The sequence below is a fragment of the Armigeres subalbatus genome, chromosome 3, assembly GCF_024139115.2.
Source record: "Armigeres subalbatus isolate Guangzhou_Male chromosome 3, GZ_Asu_2, whole genome shotgun sequence".
Lineage (NCBI taxonomy): Eukaryota > Metazoa > Arthropoda > Insecta > Diptera > Culicidae > Armigeres > Armigeres subalbatus.
In genome coordinates this window covers 311209717-311228363 of record NC_085141.1, presented here as the reverse complement: position 1 = coordinate 311228363, position 18647 = coordinate 311209717, and the positions used below count along the sequence as shown (strand labels likewise).

At 41.3% G+C, this 18647-nt stretch overlaps 1 long non-coding RNA gene across 1 annotated transcript; it reads right to left on the bottom strand.

Moving 5' to 3' along the window:
- Window positions 1-6467: 6467 nt before the first annotated feature.
- Window positions 6468-15546, bottom strand: LOC134220755 (uncharacterized). The gene is made up of 2 exons (XR_009982043.1): window positions 14595-15546; window positions 6468-8823 (listed from the first exon to the last, which is right to left on the bottom strand). It is a non-coding gene; the product is annotated as an uncharacterized LOC134220755 (long non-coding RNA).
- Between the last annotated feature and the right edge of the window lie 3101 nt (window positions 15547-18647).

Below are 18647 nucleotides of genomic sequence, written 5' to 3'. Positions count from 1 at the left end.
GAACCTTCCATTCTGGCTCCACCATCCATCCCGCGCTGCAGAAGGTCAGTAGTTTAGGTTTAGCTGCGTTACCTGCGTGTTTGGATCTTTCTAGATGCCGGACAGGCCTGGACACCGGTAATGTATCTGTTGTCTGTACTCGGGGGACAGACCACACACCTTGGTGCAGCCTGACAGGTGCGAGCTTGGTGGCCTTCAGCTCCACACCTACGGCATAGCTTGCTGCGATCAGGTCCTTAACAGTCACTATTACCGTAGCCAACACACCTGAAGCAGGTCTAAAGCGGTTGGCTTATACTTAGCGGACATACCGACCAACCCACGACCAACCATAACCTTCTTGGCCTCAGCCTAAGGTACTTGGAATGAGGCAACCTGCATTCCCGCGTAGCTTTTGCGTAACCGAACCGCAGATTCCTGGATCTCGACATTGCACTGAACTCTCAGTGCGTCGACCAGCTCTCTGGCCTCGGTTACTTCATCCAGGCCCTTGCACTGGATGTTCGAAACTGGGCATATGGCTCTTACTTGAACCCCATCACCCAGGACCTCCTCCGTCAACTTTTTGTACTCAGAACTCTTCTGAGCAGCATCCCGCTTCAAGACGAAAATCATCTCGCCTTTCCGCGTCCTTCGGATGCAGTTGACATCCCCTCCTAGGCCAGAGAGTTTATCGTTAACTCTCATGGCCTTCAAGACTTCAGCGTAGCTTTTATCGTCAGTCTTGACGATAATCGCCTCGCCTCTGTCTTTGCGCTTGCCACTGCCATTGGAAGGCGCACCCGTCTTTTCCTGGGCTCTACCCTTCTTAGCAGTGGTGCGCAGCGTTTCACCTGCCGCACACTTTGCGGCCTGCTGACGTCTCATCCTCGCCTTCTTGGGGTTCACGACCTCCCTCCAGGGTAGGTCTTCCTCCCGTCGACCTTCAGTGGTCCTTGGTAGAGGCAATGGTTTCTCCGGCTTGAAAGGGCCGGCCTTCCGCTCAACCTTCTCCCATCTTTTCCGCTTAGGAGCTGCCGACTTCTCGGTAGTTACTTTCAGGTTCGCCTCCTGCGTAACCTTACTGAGCTTCGGAGTCGCCCCTGTCACGGCCATCCTCCTGCAGAGTTCCTCGGTATGGCTCTCCGCCAACCGTTTCCCTTCGGCCAGGAGGCCTCCTGTTTGTCCTTCTCAGCCTGGTGTTCCGCCAGCTTCCGCTCCTTCGTAAATTTGCGGATTTTTCGCTCCGCGTTCTTACTGGCCTCTAGTAGGGACCTCCATTCGGACTTTGCCTCCACTACTAGGGCGCAGAGCGCCTGTGCAGCAAGTTTAAGATCCTTGCTATAAGGTACACTGGGGGAAGTGGAAAAGGAAAAATCGATAGTGCATGTTTGAATTAGTGTAAAACCAGTTTAAATGATCTAAATGCATTCAATCAAAATGGGCTATCAAAAACAGTCAATTTTGCACCAACTGTGCGGTAATTCATACCATTTTGGTTGCTTGAAATTTATGGAAAAAGATTTAAAAATTAGGAGTTGTTTTTCCACTTAACCCAGTGGGATGGGGTAAGTGGAAAACCCATGTTACCTTGACCTTCAATTGTGATGAGTAGTTACATATAACTAAAATCAATACGATAATTGCTCTGAGTATCTTTTGTGGAATAATTTCATTACCTTAACGGAATAGATCCTCAAGGAATTCTCGTAATAGCTAGGGGAGGGCTGGTTTTGCCTTCTCGAACACTAAGTGTACGTAAAATCTATATGTGTGCCTCAAAGATGAACTTTTTAAAGGAAAAATGGGACTTACAGGGTTACAAACTAATCAACTTAGTTTAACGATTTAGATGATGTCTGTATGTGCGTATTTGTGTGTATGTGTGTGCGCAAAGCACGTACAAAGTTATCGCTATTCTTAAGCACTTGTCCTTAACCAATTTGTTCGCAAACAAAATGCATTCAACGGCAAAACTTGTTATGAATAAAAATTAATGTAAATTATACAATATATTTACCTATCAGTGCTATTTTTAACTTTCTTATACATTTTTTTCATATGTAAAACATGTGAAAGGCATCAATACCGATAGGTGGATTAATCAGGCATTTTCTCATTTATATTAGTCCAATCACCACTGGAATCACAATGATAACAAAGAAGGAACATATTAAGATTCACAGCTATCGAAATAAACCCTGGAGGGAAGAAAAAATTGCGTAATTAGAACATTATCCACTTCCCCCGCAGTGTTTGATACCTGGGGTAAGTGTAAAATCTTTAAATTATTTGCTTTCTTGGTACAAACCACTACCAATTGAATGGGATTAGTTTAATTGTATTATAATGGTCACCTGTGATATAAATTCACTTGAAAAAAGGACAATTGGTGCAAATAAGAATTGATTTTATGAATGCAAAAATCAACTTTCCGCGAAACCTAAAATTACAGTTCAAGCGTTAACCGTGTTAGTGTATGTATTATACAAATTTCAACATAGTATTAGTGTGAGCATCAAAGTATATTCTTGCATAATGTTATGATGTGGTAAAAACTGTAAAGTATGTACAATTCCAATTTTTCGAGTCGATTTTTACACTTACCCCCTTTTTCCACTTCCCCCAGTGTACCTTAATTAACACGTTTATCCAGGAACGACAGGATCACGTCCGAAACGTCCGTGATCACCTCCATCGTCTGGCCACCGCGTTCTTCGTGGTTCGCCATCACCGAATTGATTACTCTGGTCAGGGTGGTGGAGCCGTCCATTTTCACTTCGACCGGCACATCATCAGACCATCCACGGACTTCTCCTTTGCCTTCCCCCGACGACCCCTCAAGGCCACTGCGTCTGGCGGAGAGATTCTCCTTGCCGCCAGTCGCCACTCCTCCCTCATTCGTCGATTTGGTAATTTTAGAAGATTTGATGACTGTTGGGCCTCCCTTGCGGCTGCTGTCGAATCCTGCTGGTGTAGTCGCCTTCGCGATCCCATGGTTATCTATACATACCTTGCGGCATGCAGGGAGGTCCGGCGAGGGCTGACACTTTCGTGTTCAGAACCAGATCAGCGCTAATCAGGAAAAATCATCTGAGCCTACTCCCACTCAGCTGGCAAATGAGTGGTAAGATTGTACCGCATGCTACAAGGCCCGCCACGGTTTTATAGGACGGAAGACAGCCTGACCATTAGCTCATCCACCGTTTCAGGTCGGTACCACCCGGTCTTACTAAGAGAATAGAATAACCAGACTTTCAGCCCTCGCTTCACAATATTTCAATAACCAAAGACAAAGTCCAATAACATGCAACCAGTATACCATAATAAGCATCTTACTGGGATCAACTTTTGCTGCTTTTTAAGCAGCACATAGTCGCTTTGATAGAGTCTGCTTACGGACACTTGTGGTTTTTTGGGAGGGATTTAGCAGAGCCCACTGCTAAACCCCACCACGTCCTAGGCAGTTCTCCCTGACTCACAGACCCCAGGGGAGGGGTCGTCAAGCCCTTGGACGTAGTCCCTGCTGCCCCAAGGGTCTGCGTCCAAAGGTCTGGTGACATCCCAAGCAACGCATTTCAGACAAACTTAATTGCAGCAACTTGATTGTAACTGAATCAGGTCAAATGTAGGTTGCGGTAACTAAATTGGAACATGTGTGCTACTCGGGATCCATATACCACTCACGAGAGTTTGGCGCCAAGAGCGGAGAAATCGACGAAGTCGAAGAAGCGGACAAGCGCACTTACGTTCGGCGACGAGCTGGTCTCGTGCGAGTGCGAGCGACCCGCACGTTACATAGGTGAGGTGTAAGTTATTTTTTCGAATGATGGAAAAGACAGACGACACACCGCCAGTGATAAATCATTTAGGAATCTCTTTTCATCGCCCAACTTTCCTTGAGGCTTAAAGGAGTCTAATTTGAATTGAACCTCTACACGAGTAGTTAGTTATTTGTATTGCCGAAAACCAATGCCGTGCCGCTCGATAGTCGTTCACCGTCACACAGAACCTCCTGGACCAGCTTTCATAAGCCGTGCCTCTCGATTATGTTCCTCGTTTCAGTACCAAGATCAGTTCCCCAGCCTTGGCGAATCTGACGCTTCGCATGTCTTCGCTCAATGTCGAAAGTATTTCGCCCTCTCGCATCGAATTCAAAACTTCGGCGTACCTTTCTTTGTCAGTTTTAACCTTTGACCTTTAGTTTCTTTGCAGGGCGGGATGCGTTCGACTTTCGCTTCACCTTACTAACCAGCTGCCAGAGATTTCCGGTCCGCTGTGCCGATACCTTCCGATACGCTTCCGTTCTCTTGAGGCCTTTTTCTTGGGCCGCGAAGTCACCTACTCGGGTCGATGCCACTTCGACTCCCCTGCACCTTTCTACACCATCCAAGCGATGCATGGCCGCTTTGCGATTCACCTCGGATTGCTACCTGAGACGTTTATGGTTTGGCGAAGTCTGGCCATCGCACAGTGGGACCAATTCCAAAAAAGACGGTCAAAAATGTTAGAAGTGAATAAAATGGTCTAGCAGGCCACATATTATGATATTTCATTAAATGGATGGTTCATCTTCTCGGCATCATCGACCCGTAAGCTAGAGATCCACTACCGGAACGAAAGGTGGGACACCAGTCGTCGCAAGCACGCTAACGTTCTCAAAGACAACGTGCTTGCACCAAGTGGTGCCTCATCAAATATCAATGGCTGGCGCCGCCAGCATAGAGTTCTATTTCTATGAGCACTTTCACAGGTATTAACTGTTACCTTTAATTACCAATTTCTGCCGCCTCACTGCAGTGCTAACAGAAAAATGTATTCCATTATTAGAAATTGTAAACATATAGAATGGATCGTCCCTACACAAACTAAATCTGTAGAGGCGCAAATCGTTTCTTGATATTACGATTCATGTGAAAAACTCAGGATCTTTTTACAGCGCAAGTATGGAAAAATAAGACGTAGGGGTCAAATAAAATACTCTCCCTGCATTGCGACTAAACATGACATGACTTGATAGTTTGTCCTACTTCCTTTATCAATATTTTCAAAATCTCAAAGCGCAAGTGCCTGTAAAACTCATGATCACGTGGATTATTATTGAATTAAAGTATGCGTAAGACGAGAACAAATTGTACTAGGGGCCGTACACATATTACGTATGCCCTTATGGGGGAGGGGGATCTGTCGTTTTACCTATAAATAAAAAATCATTTGTATGTAAGAAATCTTACATGAAGGGAGGGATGTTGAAAAAACCAAAAATAACGCTTACGTAATAAGTGTACGACCCCTAGACAATTTCCAGCTGATGTCGCACCATTGTATTGGGACAAATGAGAAGTAGAAGGAGAAGAAAACATATTGTGCGTTGCTTTTATCAAAATTGATGGGCAAGACCGAAACGACCACTGTCAGTAAAACCGATATAACTGAGCGGGCGGAGGCTGGCGGAACCTAATTTCTGCAGGATTGGATTCCTGACAAAAAATGAAACAACAGTGTGAATTTCGTTGATGGGTACCGATGGGTACCTTTTGAATTTTATAATGAATACAGCAAAAGATAATACAATAATTATTTTATACATAATAAAGACCGAATACTTTCTGCGCGATCAAAAATAATTTACGAACGTATATGCGTGGCTTTATTAGTTTTTGGACTACACTTTGTGATGGTGCCAAATATAATAGGTTTGGGTGATGTATACGTTGTGGCCATCATAATGAAGCAGTTATATAAGTGTTACAAGATTTAACAGAATTAAAAATTGACAATATGCTCAACTTGTATTGACTGTAAATGTAAGATACAACCAAATAGAACGACTCAAAACTATGTTAACATCATCATCAAGTATTCTACTAACAACCCATGACTTAAGTTATCAATTTGAATCATTTTGAAAAAATGGTTTTTGACCGTCTTTTTGAAGATTGGTCCTTCTGTGCATCGTTGGTCTGCAATGCGAAGTCAAACGCCTCTTGGGCTATTGTTGCTCCTCCAAGGACGGAGTAGGCCTCGGTATGTATACTTTTGTCGGCCTTTTCGATTCCAGCAGGCAGCAGGCTGATGAACGCTTCTTGTTCTTATATTGCGACTCCAACAGCCTGTCGGAGTACCGGAGATTCTGTTTCAGACCCACACTTATGTTGTTCCACACGCTCATGAACTCGATTATATCATCGAACTGCTCGACGACCACCTGCATAATGGTTAGTGGACGGCCGGACGTGTTAATAACCGGACTATCGCCTATCACACCCAGGGAGACACGAGTGCTCCTCCTCCTCCAATGGTGGACCTCATCAAACCCTTCCTCACGAGGGAGGTCGCCATCACACTTGCTGCTCCTACATCGAATAAATTTGGAGGACTACTCATCGCTGTCCTCTCAGGGCAGCAGGGACTATGTTTTGACTTCTGGTTATTTGAGTCACAATGAAGGCAATGGAGTTCTTTCGAAATTAATGTTTTATCAATAATACAGAAAGGATAGCGCTTTTTATTTATATTATTATCAATATTATTCCACCTCAGTTCATATAACAATAGACTTGCAGTAACCGGTACAGCATCATACGTGTTATAACAATTATAAGTTGTTCGTTATCATATGTTTGCCAGAAGCCGCACAGATACTATTTAAATGCTATCTTTTGTAGTTTAGTTTGATATTCTATATTAATTGATCAGTTTTATCGCTTTAATTATCTACTGCTTTGAAACTTGTTCCACATCGTTCAGCTATCATAATCATCAGACACCGTGACATTCGCTGGGTTAATTGTATAAGTTTTGTTTCCTTTATTTCAAGATTAATCATAATATTGTTGTGTGCAAGAGGCCAATACAAATTTTCATCTAAAGGTACGCGTAACATGGATGATAATAAAAAAAATTGATAACAAATCTCAATTTCACCGGTTTTCACTAATAAGTAGTCTTAAAATAATTTCATATTTATTTTTCAGGTTCTTCAAAAAAAAGCTTCTAAATGGACGAAAACTCCAAATTATATAAAATATTTGTATTGGCCTGATTTGTATTTCCAAGTTTTGTTGATTATATCTATCTTCAAGATAAATTACCGTTTGAATCTCGTAATACGTACACCATACGATAAATATATTTTTGATTTCTAGGGTGAAGGATTCGTGTATATATAATATGAATAATATTCATCATCTTTGTTCTAAATAAATGGTAGCTACGTGTATATCTAGACCATACGGATCTATAAAGTCGACCTAGAATCAATTCTAGAACTGTTTTATAGAAAAGCCTCCTAAGTACAAGGTTATGTGTTATTGTTGCTAGTGCGTTTTAATAGTAGATGAATATTAATTTGTAGAGTTTATTTAACAGACGACCCCTAAACATTAGTCTATCATAAATATACATAAATGCATTGAATTTGGTTTTGATCTATCTTCTGTCAACAACGTAAACGTCATAGGATAAAACTTTGGTGGATTCTTGGGTGAGGTACAATGGTAATATATAATGGAGAAGTCAAATGTGTTTAAGTAAGTTGATTGAGAATGAACGATTGGATAGGTAATTAGCGATATCATGATCTCGTTGTATTTATGAAATAATATGTGAATAGATTAAACCAATAATATGTTGACTCGACTTGAAATTCAAGTATTGCATGTTAATAGCGCAGTATTAGATGAAATATTGCAAGATATTTGAAAAACCTTGATATCAAACACAATATTATGGATTTCGGATCATTAGTTTTACTTTCGTTATAAAATATTTTACGCATTATAACCTATTCAGATTACGCCATTTGATATATGATAAAGTGTAACTTGATGTTAATGCTCATACATATAATTTTGTTCTTTCAGTTCAGTTTGCAAACTGAATCCTTTAGGCTATTGATGGAATTGATTTGCTTCAAGTTGCAACCTGGACAATCACTGTGAAACTGATTACCAGGAGTATCTCAACGCCGATACTCTTCATTCGTCTTTGCATTAGTTTTCCAAGCTTTGGCCTGACAATTCTTGAGACATGTGTTTTATTAATGAGGAATGATGTTTTTCTCTATTTTCAGTCCAAAATTAAATTTTGACAATTCTTGCCTTGTTGTTTTCTAATTTATTTGCAGCGATCAAGAGACAAAGCAGTCCGCGCAGTGCCCTATAGAATGCCATGCGCGACACCACAGCCCACGTGCATCGTAGTAGGCGACCTGTTTCTCAATTTGGCAGCCCAACAGATAGGCGGTCCATAATAGGCGCAAGAAACAAGTTCCCATTCTCACGTTTTCACGGGTCTTCCGATGACAATTGACCACCAGCTAAGGGTTGCGTACTTAGCTGTTGGTGTAGCCTGGGCACTGTTGTCCTTCTGACCATATCAGCTAGAGTAAGAGGGTGCGTCCTGTGGGGTTTGCCTAGGGTGTGGTGGAGTTTGACGGTGGGCTCTGTTGAACTTCTATAAAAAGCTGCATGTAACCGCAAGAAGGCCCTATCACTATCGCACTAGCCTAGTCCTGGTGTTGGGTGGGACTTTAAACAAATTTGACCCGACTGATCAAGCGTTCATTAGAAAAAGCTTAACTTGTGGCCTCATGTACACTGTCAATTGTAAAAAATTAAAAAAAAATTATTTCAACTAAAACCTATGCCTCCAGGACTTACCCTGGGATTTTCTAGATCGTCAACCCTTTTCTTTTGGCAGTTTCGCAGACGCGCTATATGATTTTCCAAATCACCCCTTCATCTATTTTCTCTATTTTGAGCTTCTTTTCAAAATTTCTCGAACATGTTACCACCTCATTAAGTAATCTTAGTGATAATGTGATAAATACGGTTCAACCACCTAAGGCAATTTTTTTTTTTTTTTCCAAGTTCGTTTATTTGGTAGGCTCAGGCGTGTTTAACACTTTACGGAGCCATGGTTCTTTGTGATATATACAATCAATATCATTTATTTTTTCAGTTAGTAAGAGAGGGGTAGGAGCCAGCGTACTCGTGGTGACTCGAGGTTAGTTTACAATGTTAAAGGATGGACGGGGCTAAGGATTTTGGATCAGATTTTGGATTTTAGCTTCTCATCCGGGTATTTGGCGTCAGGGACGATGTGGCGTGTCGTCGTGCTCAAGGAATGGTTCAACTGGGAGCATCTTCCGGATGGCAAGAGCTATGGTGCTCTATGGAACAGAAAGCAGAGACTAAACACAAAAAAAAAACTTTGAAGAAAGAAAAAAACAAACTATTAGATTTTGATATCAGAAGCACAAAGAAAACTATAAATGGCCTGCATATAGACCACATCACGATCTCCCAAAACACCTCGAACTTCCCTGAAGGGTTGTTTACCTCGGGCCACTAGGGTATCCAATAATTGCTCTCTGGAGGCGTCATTTTCCGAGCAGGACCAAACTACGTGATCGATGTCATCATAACCGGCTCCGCACCTACATAAGTTGCTATCGACAAGGTTTATTCTGTACAGATGTGCGTTTAGTGAATAGTGATTGGACATAAGTCTCGACATCGCGCGAATGAAGCCTCGACTTAAGTCCTCACCTCTGAACCACGCTCGCCCAGAAACTTTTGGAACTATAGAAAATAGCCACCGTCCAAGTTCGTTGTGTGTCCAATTTCTTTGCCAACTTTGAAGAGTACTCTGACGGACTAATGGGAAAAACTCGTTGCTCGAGAATTGTCTATCATAAACCTCACCTTCCTGTGCGCCCACCTTTGCCAGCGAGTCTGCCTTCTCATTGCCGTAGATTGAGCAGTGAGAAGGGACCCAAGCAAAGGTAATCTTGAATGATCTTTCGACCAAAACACGCATCTGCTCTCTTATGTTTGTAAGAAAGTAAGATGCGTGCTTAACAGGTTTCATCGACCGGAGTGCCTCGATAGAACTAAGACTATCCGAGAAGATGAAATAATGGTCTACGGGCTGATTGGAAATTATCCCCAAAGCGAAGTTAATTGCTGCCAGCTCAGCAACATAAACCGAACACGGTTCCTGAAGTTTTGGAAGGTGGTTGAAGTTACATTGAAAACACCGAAGCCAGTGGATCCGTTGATGCGAGAACCATCAGTGAAATATCTGTTGTTGCAATTGACATGTTCATATTTTTCAGAAAAAGTGCGGGAATAGATATTTGTCGAAGATGATCTGGTATTCCTTGAATAGCATGTTTCATGGACAGATCGTATACAATTGAGGAACTGTCGTTGGTGAAGTGAACTCGATGGGGATTATAACACGGAAGACAAAGATCTGACGATATGTAGTTGAGATAAACTCTCAGGAATCTTGAACGACAAGTTAGTTCAAGTATATTATCGAAGTTATCTAGAACAAGTGTGTTACTTGTTCCACATTTGATGAGTATTCTAAGTGAGAGCTCCCAGTAACGGTGCTTTAAAGGAGTGACTCCAGCAAGCACCTCCAGGCTCATGTTATGCGTTGAATGCATGCAGCCAAGGGCAATACGCAAACAACGATACTGAATTCGTTCCAATTTGATCAGGTGGCAATCAGCTGCTGAGAGGAAGCAGAAAGAGCCATACTCTAAAACAGAGAGAATAGTCGTTCTATAGAGTTTGATGAGGTCTTCCGGGTGAGCACCCCACCATGTTCCGGAGATAGAACGTAGAAAATTGATCCTTTTCCGGCATTTTTGTATCAAATACTCAATGTGGAGTTTCCAGGTACATTTGGAATCAAACACGACCCCAAGGTATTCAGAAGATAAAGATTGGTTGATGTCATCATTCAACAGCTTGAGTTTCAGTTGAGCAGGATACCGCTTCTTAGTAAACACAACCAACTGAGTTTTTGCGGTGAAAACTCGATCCCTAGATGTCTGGCCCAAACAGTCAGATTATCCAGGGTACTTTGCAATGGTCCTTGCAAGACAGCTGCACATGGACCTCTTAGAGAGACCACGGCATCATCTGCAAGTTGTCTGAGCGTGCATTGTCCTTCCAAACAATTGTCAATATCTTTAACATAGAAATTATAAAGCAAGGGACTTAAACATGATCCTTGGGGAAGACCCATGTAGCTATTTCTGGAAGTTGTCAGAGTGCCGAGTGTGAAGTTCATTTGTTTTTCTGACAACAAATTGTACAAGAAATTATTTAAAAATACAGGTAGTCCATTACTGTGCAGATTGTCTGACAGTACTTCAATGGAAACTGAATCAAAAGCGCCCTTAATATCCAAGAATACTGAAGCCAATTGCTCCTTGTGCGCAAAGGCCAGTTGTATATCTGAAGAAAGCAACGCTAGACAATCGTTTGTTCCTTTCCCTTTCCCAAATCCAAACTGAGTATTTGAAAGCAATGCATTTTCTTCGACCCAATGATCAATTCTTGAAAGGATCATTTTCTCCAATAATTTTCTCATGCATGATAGCATGGCGATCGGTCGGTATGAATTGTGATTAGACGCTGGTTTCCCAGGCTTTTGAATAGCTATTACTTTGACCTGTCGCCATTCAGGTGGCACAATGTTGTACTCCATGAAACAGTTGTACAGGTCAAGTAATCGTCTTTTGCGATATCTGGGAGGTTTTCAGAAGATTGAATTTGATGTTATCGCATCCCGGAGCAGAGTTATTCGATGAAAGAAGAGACATAGAAAGTTCCAGCATTGAGAATGGTCCACCCAAAGAACCGGGATCATTGACTGATTCTCGAAATAGCGGTTCTGCTGGTACGGAATCTGGGCAGACCTTTTTTGCGAAGTTGAATATCCATCGATTGGAGTATTCTTCACTCTCGTTGGTGGAAGTGCGGTTCCGCATGTTGCGGGCCGTTTTCCAAAGTGTTGTCATTGAGGTTTCTCGCGATAGTCCTTCGACAAAACGTCGCCAGTAGCTACGTTTTTTAGCCTTGAGAAGATTTTTGAGCTTTCTTTCAAGCCTCAAATACTCTTCGAAAAGCTCAGACCTTCCGTGTTTACGGAAGGCCTTGAAAGCATCAGATTTCTCAGAATACAACTTAGTACATTCATCATCCCATCCAGGAGTGGCTGGTCTTCTTATGACAGATGTACTTGGAACGCGTCGTTTCTGAGCTTCTAGTGCGCTTTTTTTAATTAATTCGGTAAGGAATCGATATTCATCTAGCGGTGGAAGAACATCAGTTGATTCAATACCAATATTTACCGCCGATGTAATTTTTGCCAGTCAATGTTCTTCGTGAGGTCGAAAGGGACATTAACTGGCTCAGATTGTTGATAGCTACTTTTAATTGTAGTAACTATCGGCATATGGTCACTACCGTGGGGATCTTGGATAACCTTCCACGTGCAATCTAACGATAGTGAATTTGAACATAAAGACAGATCAATACGGCTTTGTTGACCATTTGGTCCTATTCGAGTTACTTCACCAGTGTTCAAAATATTCAAATTGAAATCGTCACACAAATCATAGAAAATAGGCGCTCTATAATCGTCATACGTTTCGCCCCATCCAATACCATGTGCGTTCATATCACCCAATATCAATACTGGAGATGATAGGAGGGAGACTGCGCTCCAAAATGTCGACGATTAATGGAGGAATGTACACTGAAGCTATGCAAGGATCTTTATTCTTCACATTTACTTGGCATGCGACGATTTCTAAGCCGGGAACAGTCGGAATGGGAATTCTGTAGAAGGAGTAGCATTTTTGATCCCCAAAAGAACGCCACCATAATGATCATTCCGATCTTGGCGAATAATATTAAAATCGTGGAAGTTGATTTCGTCTTCGGAAGAAAGCCATGTTTCACAGAGTGCAAATATGTCGCAATCGGAATTGCGAATCAAAAACTTGAACACGTCCAATTTATTTTTTAGACTATGACAGTTCCACTGCAGCACAGTGACTGTATCTTGTATGGCCGTATTATCCATCGAAAGATACAATTCCTGCAAGAAGGGGCCATGAAACAGTCAATTGCTTCAGATAACTTTCCACTGTTGGTATAAAGAGGTCAATGATTGGCCTCAATGAATTCGGAATATTGAATAAATTCAAAAAACGGTCCACAAGGTTTTTAAAGGAGATCAATCCTCGCTTGGACGGAGTACTTTTTTGGGAAGAACGAATTGTAGTTTTTCTTTCATTGATTTTCCTAGCCGGATGTTTCTTGGAAACATCGGTTTTGGGCAATGGCGGGAATGTCTTGCTGCAAGATGGATCCAAAGGAGCAGTGAAGACAGGTTGCTTCGGGATTTTAAATAATCCCCCATTGCCTTCAGATTTGGGCAAGCTTTTATGGATGACTTTTGATTTCTTACGGCGCAATCCCGGGGAAGACGGTTGCTTCCTCTTTTCGGGCACGTGTACCTCCGTAGAATCATCCATATCAGCTGCGTCAGAGTCCAATTCGTCAATGCATATGGAATCATAATAATCACTTACTTGAACGGTAGCTGAAATAGCAGCCTTTGCAGTGGTATCGGCGGATGTGTCTTGCGCTTTAACCATTTCCGCATAAGTCTGCTTGGAGCGCTGTACCAACGAGCGCTTCACTTTTTGGGTGCGCTTTCTGTACACCGGGCAATCTTGCAAACCATGGGCAGGAGCCAAACCGCAATAAGCACATTTTGTGGCTTGTTGCTGGCAGGATTCCTCCGATGTCTTTCAAAACATTTACCACAACGTGGTTTGTTGTCACAAACTCGGCAGTGTGACCAAGTTGTTTGCAATTGGTACAATTAAATACCCTTGGTACAAAAAGACGCACCGGAAACAACATATTCTCTAAATCGACATATTTTGGGAAAATCGAACCGGCAAACGTCACCCGAAGCGAGCCTGACTTAGAATATACTTTTTGCCATCTACCATGGTTGCTGAATGCAATTCCTTGCAATCCAGAATATCCACGGTAGACTCCATTGCGTTCTTTAAGCGGCCTTTTCCCGCAAGTACATCCTTGCAAGTCAGGCTCGCTGCGTTGATCACACCTTCGATTTCGACCTCCCGCGAGGGACATAAACTAAATATTCTACATTGTAGGCCTTGTCTTTAGCAATTTCGTTCGCCACCTGATATGTAGGTGCGGTGATTCGTAGCTTGTTCCTGTTGATCTGATTAAAATCAAGCTTCGTAAAACGACGCGTCAAATCTCGCTTAATGCCGAGAAAGTCTAGACTTTTCACTTTCTGCCGAAAGTAAACAACCCAAGGCCCAGGCGAAGCCGCATGGTACAATCGTGTGCGGACATCTTTTGGAGGACTATCGCCCCCCATAGTCTCTGCCTCCATTCTCACCACGCAAGGTGGAAGGACAATTAATTCTTATGCTAACTTAGAACTAATAGCAAATTAGAAAAAAAAATATAAAAAAACTAATTTAATTTATTATAATTAATCCCACTCTGTATCAGCGAGATGGGAGAATAATAAAACAATGCCTTCCACTTATCTGCGCTGCTGCTGTAGGTAGCAGCAGAAACAATAGCCTGCTTCACTGGCGTCGCCAGAAGCAGCTACTTCGCTCGCCGACAGTGATCGCCTTGGATCCGTAGGTAGGCACCACACAATAGACTCGCACTACCGAACAAAACCCGCGATGAGACACAGCACACACGTCTGGCTCGTTCGAACTATCGGCACGGAATGACCTAAGGCAATTGCATATCAATCATTCTCATCCAAATTCTCTCAAGCACGTGCTTTCTGTTGTAGCCCACAGTATTGAAGCGTGTTTGCTTACTTGCCGATGATTGCTACAACGACTCAAATTGGTAGCGTGTGGCTATTGCGTCTAAGTGTAGTAGCGCTCGGCTTTGTCCCGCACATCCAAAGGACAATATGTGATGGATCACCGTCAGGCTCCAACCGAGGCAGTGAATTTTTGCATATTTCATGAAAATTCTATCTATCTTAAATGAAAAAAAATGCAATATTCCTCCAAGGAGTCCGAAGGGAATGTTCCAGAGATTCAAAATCCTCCCGGGATGTCGACAGGAATCCTGCAGAGATTCCGACGGGAATGTTCCAGGAATTCCAACGGGAATTCCAGCGATTATGAAGGGAATATTTGAGAGAAACCGATGGACATATTTCAGGGATTCCAATGAGAATTTTCAAGAGATTCCGAATGGAATTCTCAAGAAATTCCGACGTGAATATTACAGGAACTCCGACGGAAATGTTCTAGAGATTCCGTCGGAAATCCTCCATGAATTCTAGGCTATGTTTCATGATGTAGAAGCAAATAGTCGAAGAATTCCGATGCAATCTTTCGAATGATCCCGAAGCAAATCATGAGGCTCCGAATTAATCCTCCAGGGATTCCGTAAAGAAACTTCCTGTGATTCCAAAGGGAATCCTCCAGGCATGTACAAGCAAATCGTTAGAGAATTCCGAAACAAGTCATCGAAGGATTTCGAAACGAATCGTCAATTGATTCTGCAGTAATTCGTCGAGGGATTTCGAATCAAATCATTGAGGAACTCCGAATTAAATATTCGAGGGAATCCGAAGCAAATCGTAGAATTATTTTGAAATAAATCTTCAAGGAATTCCGAAACAAATCTCACGGTGCTCCCCTGACCGTTATTAACAAAAAAAAATTCGCCATCGAAACTAGCTGAATTCTGTGGCTATACTGCATCTCTGGACGAAATTTGAAAAAAATCGTAGGGCCCGTTTTGGAGTTACGCCCTTTTTAAGACGTAACTGATATATATCGAAGAAATGCAGCGGATTCAGCTTCAACACGATCTAAATTTTCTAAGTTGTATCCCCATCTAAAATGCTTATCGTATATAAATAACCATCTGACTTTTCTCTGGATTATTAGTGGTTTTGGGAACATGTTGCATGAATTTTGGTAATAAATTAAAGCCACACGATCAAAAATACGACCAAAACAAAGACGTGTGAAAATCAGAATCTTGTGTATAACATCTCATCAAATACATATTTCTCAACTTCCAAGGCGTCGTCAGCGATAAAAAAAAAGATTTTTTATTGTTACAGCCATTAGAATTCTGTACAAAATTGTTGACTATGACGATAAGTAATATGAGATTTGTATAAGAACATTTAAAAATAGGATTAGCTTCATCTTAAGTCTACATTCAATTCTAGTCAACTACGTATGATTAACCCTTTTTATTTATGTTTAAATTAAATGGACAATATCAAATGCACACATATCTTCTTTTCGCAATAAATTTCAGCTCATAAAAGATGAGTTTTATACAACTTCGGCGTATATGCCGATATATGCTCATGGCCGAATGTATTAAAAAATCCTCTTATATGAAACTTTGTGATATGATATTTGGAGGTCTTCGGAAGATCCTAACTTTTCCAGGAGACAACGAACTTATCAATTACGACATAGAATCCAGGTGAAGGTTTATATGAGGAGTTGCAAACCTTTTGAAAATCCTTCAAAGCCTTTAAGCAAAAACCACAGATGTCATTCACATAGAGTAATTGTACCACTATTAATAATATGCTCCGATAACGCCAACAATTTTAGATTCAGAGAAATGACATATAAGAAAAAAGTTTTAAGGTCCATTAAGAGCTACTTGTTTATATAAAAACACAATTGTACATAACATGTGATAAAAGTTATTGATTTCGACTTGATACGTGTCATTTTCAATGCTCTTGTGCATGCTTACTGCTGAAAAAAAATAGCAAAAATAAGAGCAACACAATTTGCACTTCAATTCTTTGTTTTTGATTGATATTAGAATGGTACGACTTGGCGAGCGTGGGGCGTATCCGAGGATGGAGAGATGCGGCCTCGAACCGTGTATTGTGGCGTCAAATTGTTGATTCAGTGTTATCTGTTTAGATCAGAGGAGTAACATCCAATTTTTTTACTATGGATTTTGACAGGTTTGCCTGTTCGTTCTTTTTTGGGTGATAAATTTATCCCCCAGTGTCAAATTACCCCAATACTGATTTATTTTGCAATAGTATTTGCGTGAATTTTGAATGTTTACGTTTTTACAGGAGAATGTAGTGCAAAACGCCCATACCACTCAATAATGCAACATGATACAATCATGAGAAAATTGAGAAAAAATTAACGAATTATCAATTAAAACAATTTTACACTTGATTCCATGCTTCAAACTTAAGAATGTTCAACTTATTTGCTCAATTATTTAGAATGCTAGTTGCCCAAGGTACTGTCTATGCCTTTGTTCATTTTATATCATTTTCACCCTCGCAATTATTTATGTTGCGTTCGCAGTGCACTCGTATTGGTGATTTAGAAAAGATGTGACAAAGATGGCGTAGCTTGTCATCCCCGTGGTTTAGATGTAAACTAAATAAATGAATGGTATGGGAGCATGCATTCAAGGAGCAGTACCCCATCTGTTCTACACTAAAGTTTCATCCATACATACGTCAACAAACTTTCCCAAATCCGCATTATTTTACTAAATGTGTGCAGAATCGAGAAGATCGTGCTATGCTCGTGCTATGCCGTTTCCATGCTTAAGACACATTTGACACAACCCATAAATCTGCCCAGTTCGTTTAAACACTGCTTTTATGTAACATTAACGAACAAAGAGTGTTCACGTGGATTGAAAGAGGAGGACACTTCATCAATATTGAATCACGATCCTTGTCGGGAATGAGTAGAAGTTTTACGCAGCATGCCCGACTTTTCCAATTTTTATTAGTACCTAGAATATTTACAATAGTCCTCGAAATGCCGCTTTCAAGTTTTTCTCGGCCTCTCAATTAGTCATTATTCCTATTATCAGGTTTATAATCTTAAGGTCACCTGCAATAATGTACTCAAAATCGTTCAATTTAACAAGCTGTTTCATATAAATACGGTTCGAATTTTCCAGGTAATAAGTGTGAATACAAAGACAGCACTTGTAGCCGATTGTCGCCAGGTTTTGAAATTTTGGTTTGATCTGGAATTTTTTAAATCGATACCATTTCTAATAAACACATTTTCGACAAGGATATTTTTTTTGTTAATAACGGTCAGGGGAGCACCGTGAATCTTCGAACGATTCCGGAGGAATTCCGAAACATACCAAGATTTGGAACCAAATCCTTCATGGATTATAAAGGGTAACCCCCACAGATTCTCAAGCTTATCCCTCAACGATACCGACAGAAATCCAGTGTGAATTCTTCTGGATTCCGGTTGGAGTACTTCGATGATTCTGAAAGGAATTCTTCAGAGATTGAGAATTCTTCTCGGATTCTGATGGGAATTTCTCTCAGATTCTGATGAGAATCCTTCACGAATGCTGATGGGAATTGTGGAGATTATTATGCTGCTAGGCAAGCGGAAGTCTGCTGATAAACTGTCACTTTAGTCCGTGATGGCAAAATACCACGGTTGCTTTGATTGATGTTTTGGTGGTCCTCCGTCGTTGTTCATATCGAACTTAATTTGATGCTTTCAAATCAATTAGATATTGCCTGTCACACAAGAATCTTTCTCATAAGCTCATTTGTCTTCCACTCATTTCATTATGATAGGGTGAATATGGGAGATAACTCTTTTGTCTTCAAACTTTTTCAGTAATTCATTATGCTATATGTTGAAAATTGATATCATTGCTAACTAACTTTTCAAATCTTAGGGGGGCTAATTTTTTTCTAGGAAGGGCTAAGACCCCCTAGCCCCTCTTATTTACGCCAATGATTTTACAGCGTCGTCCCGACGC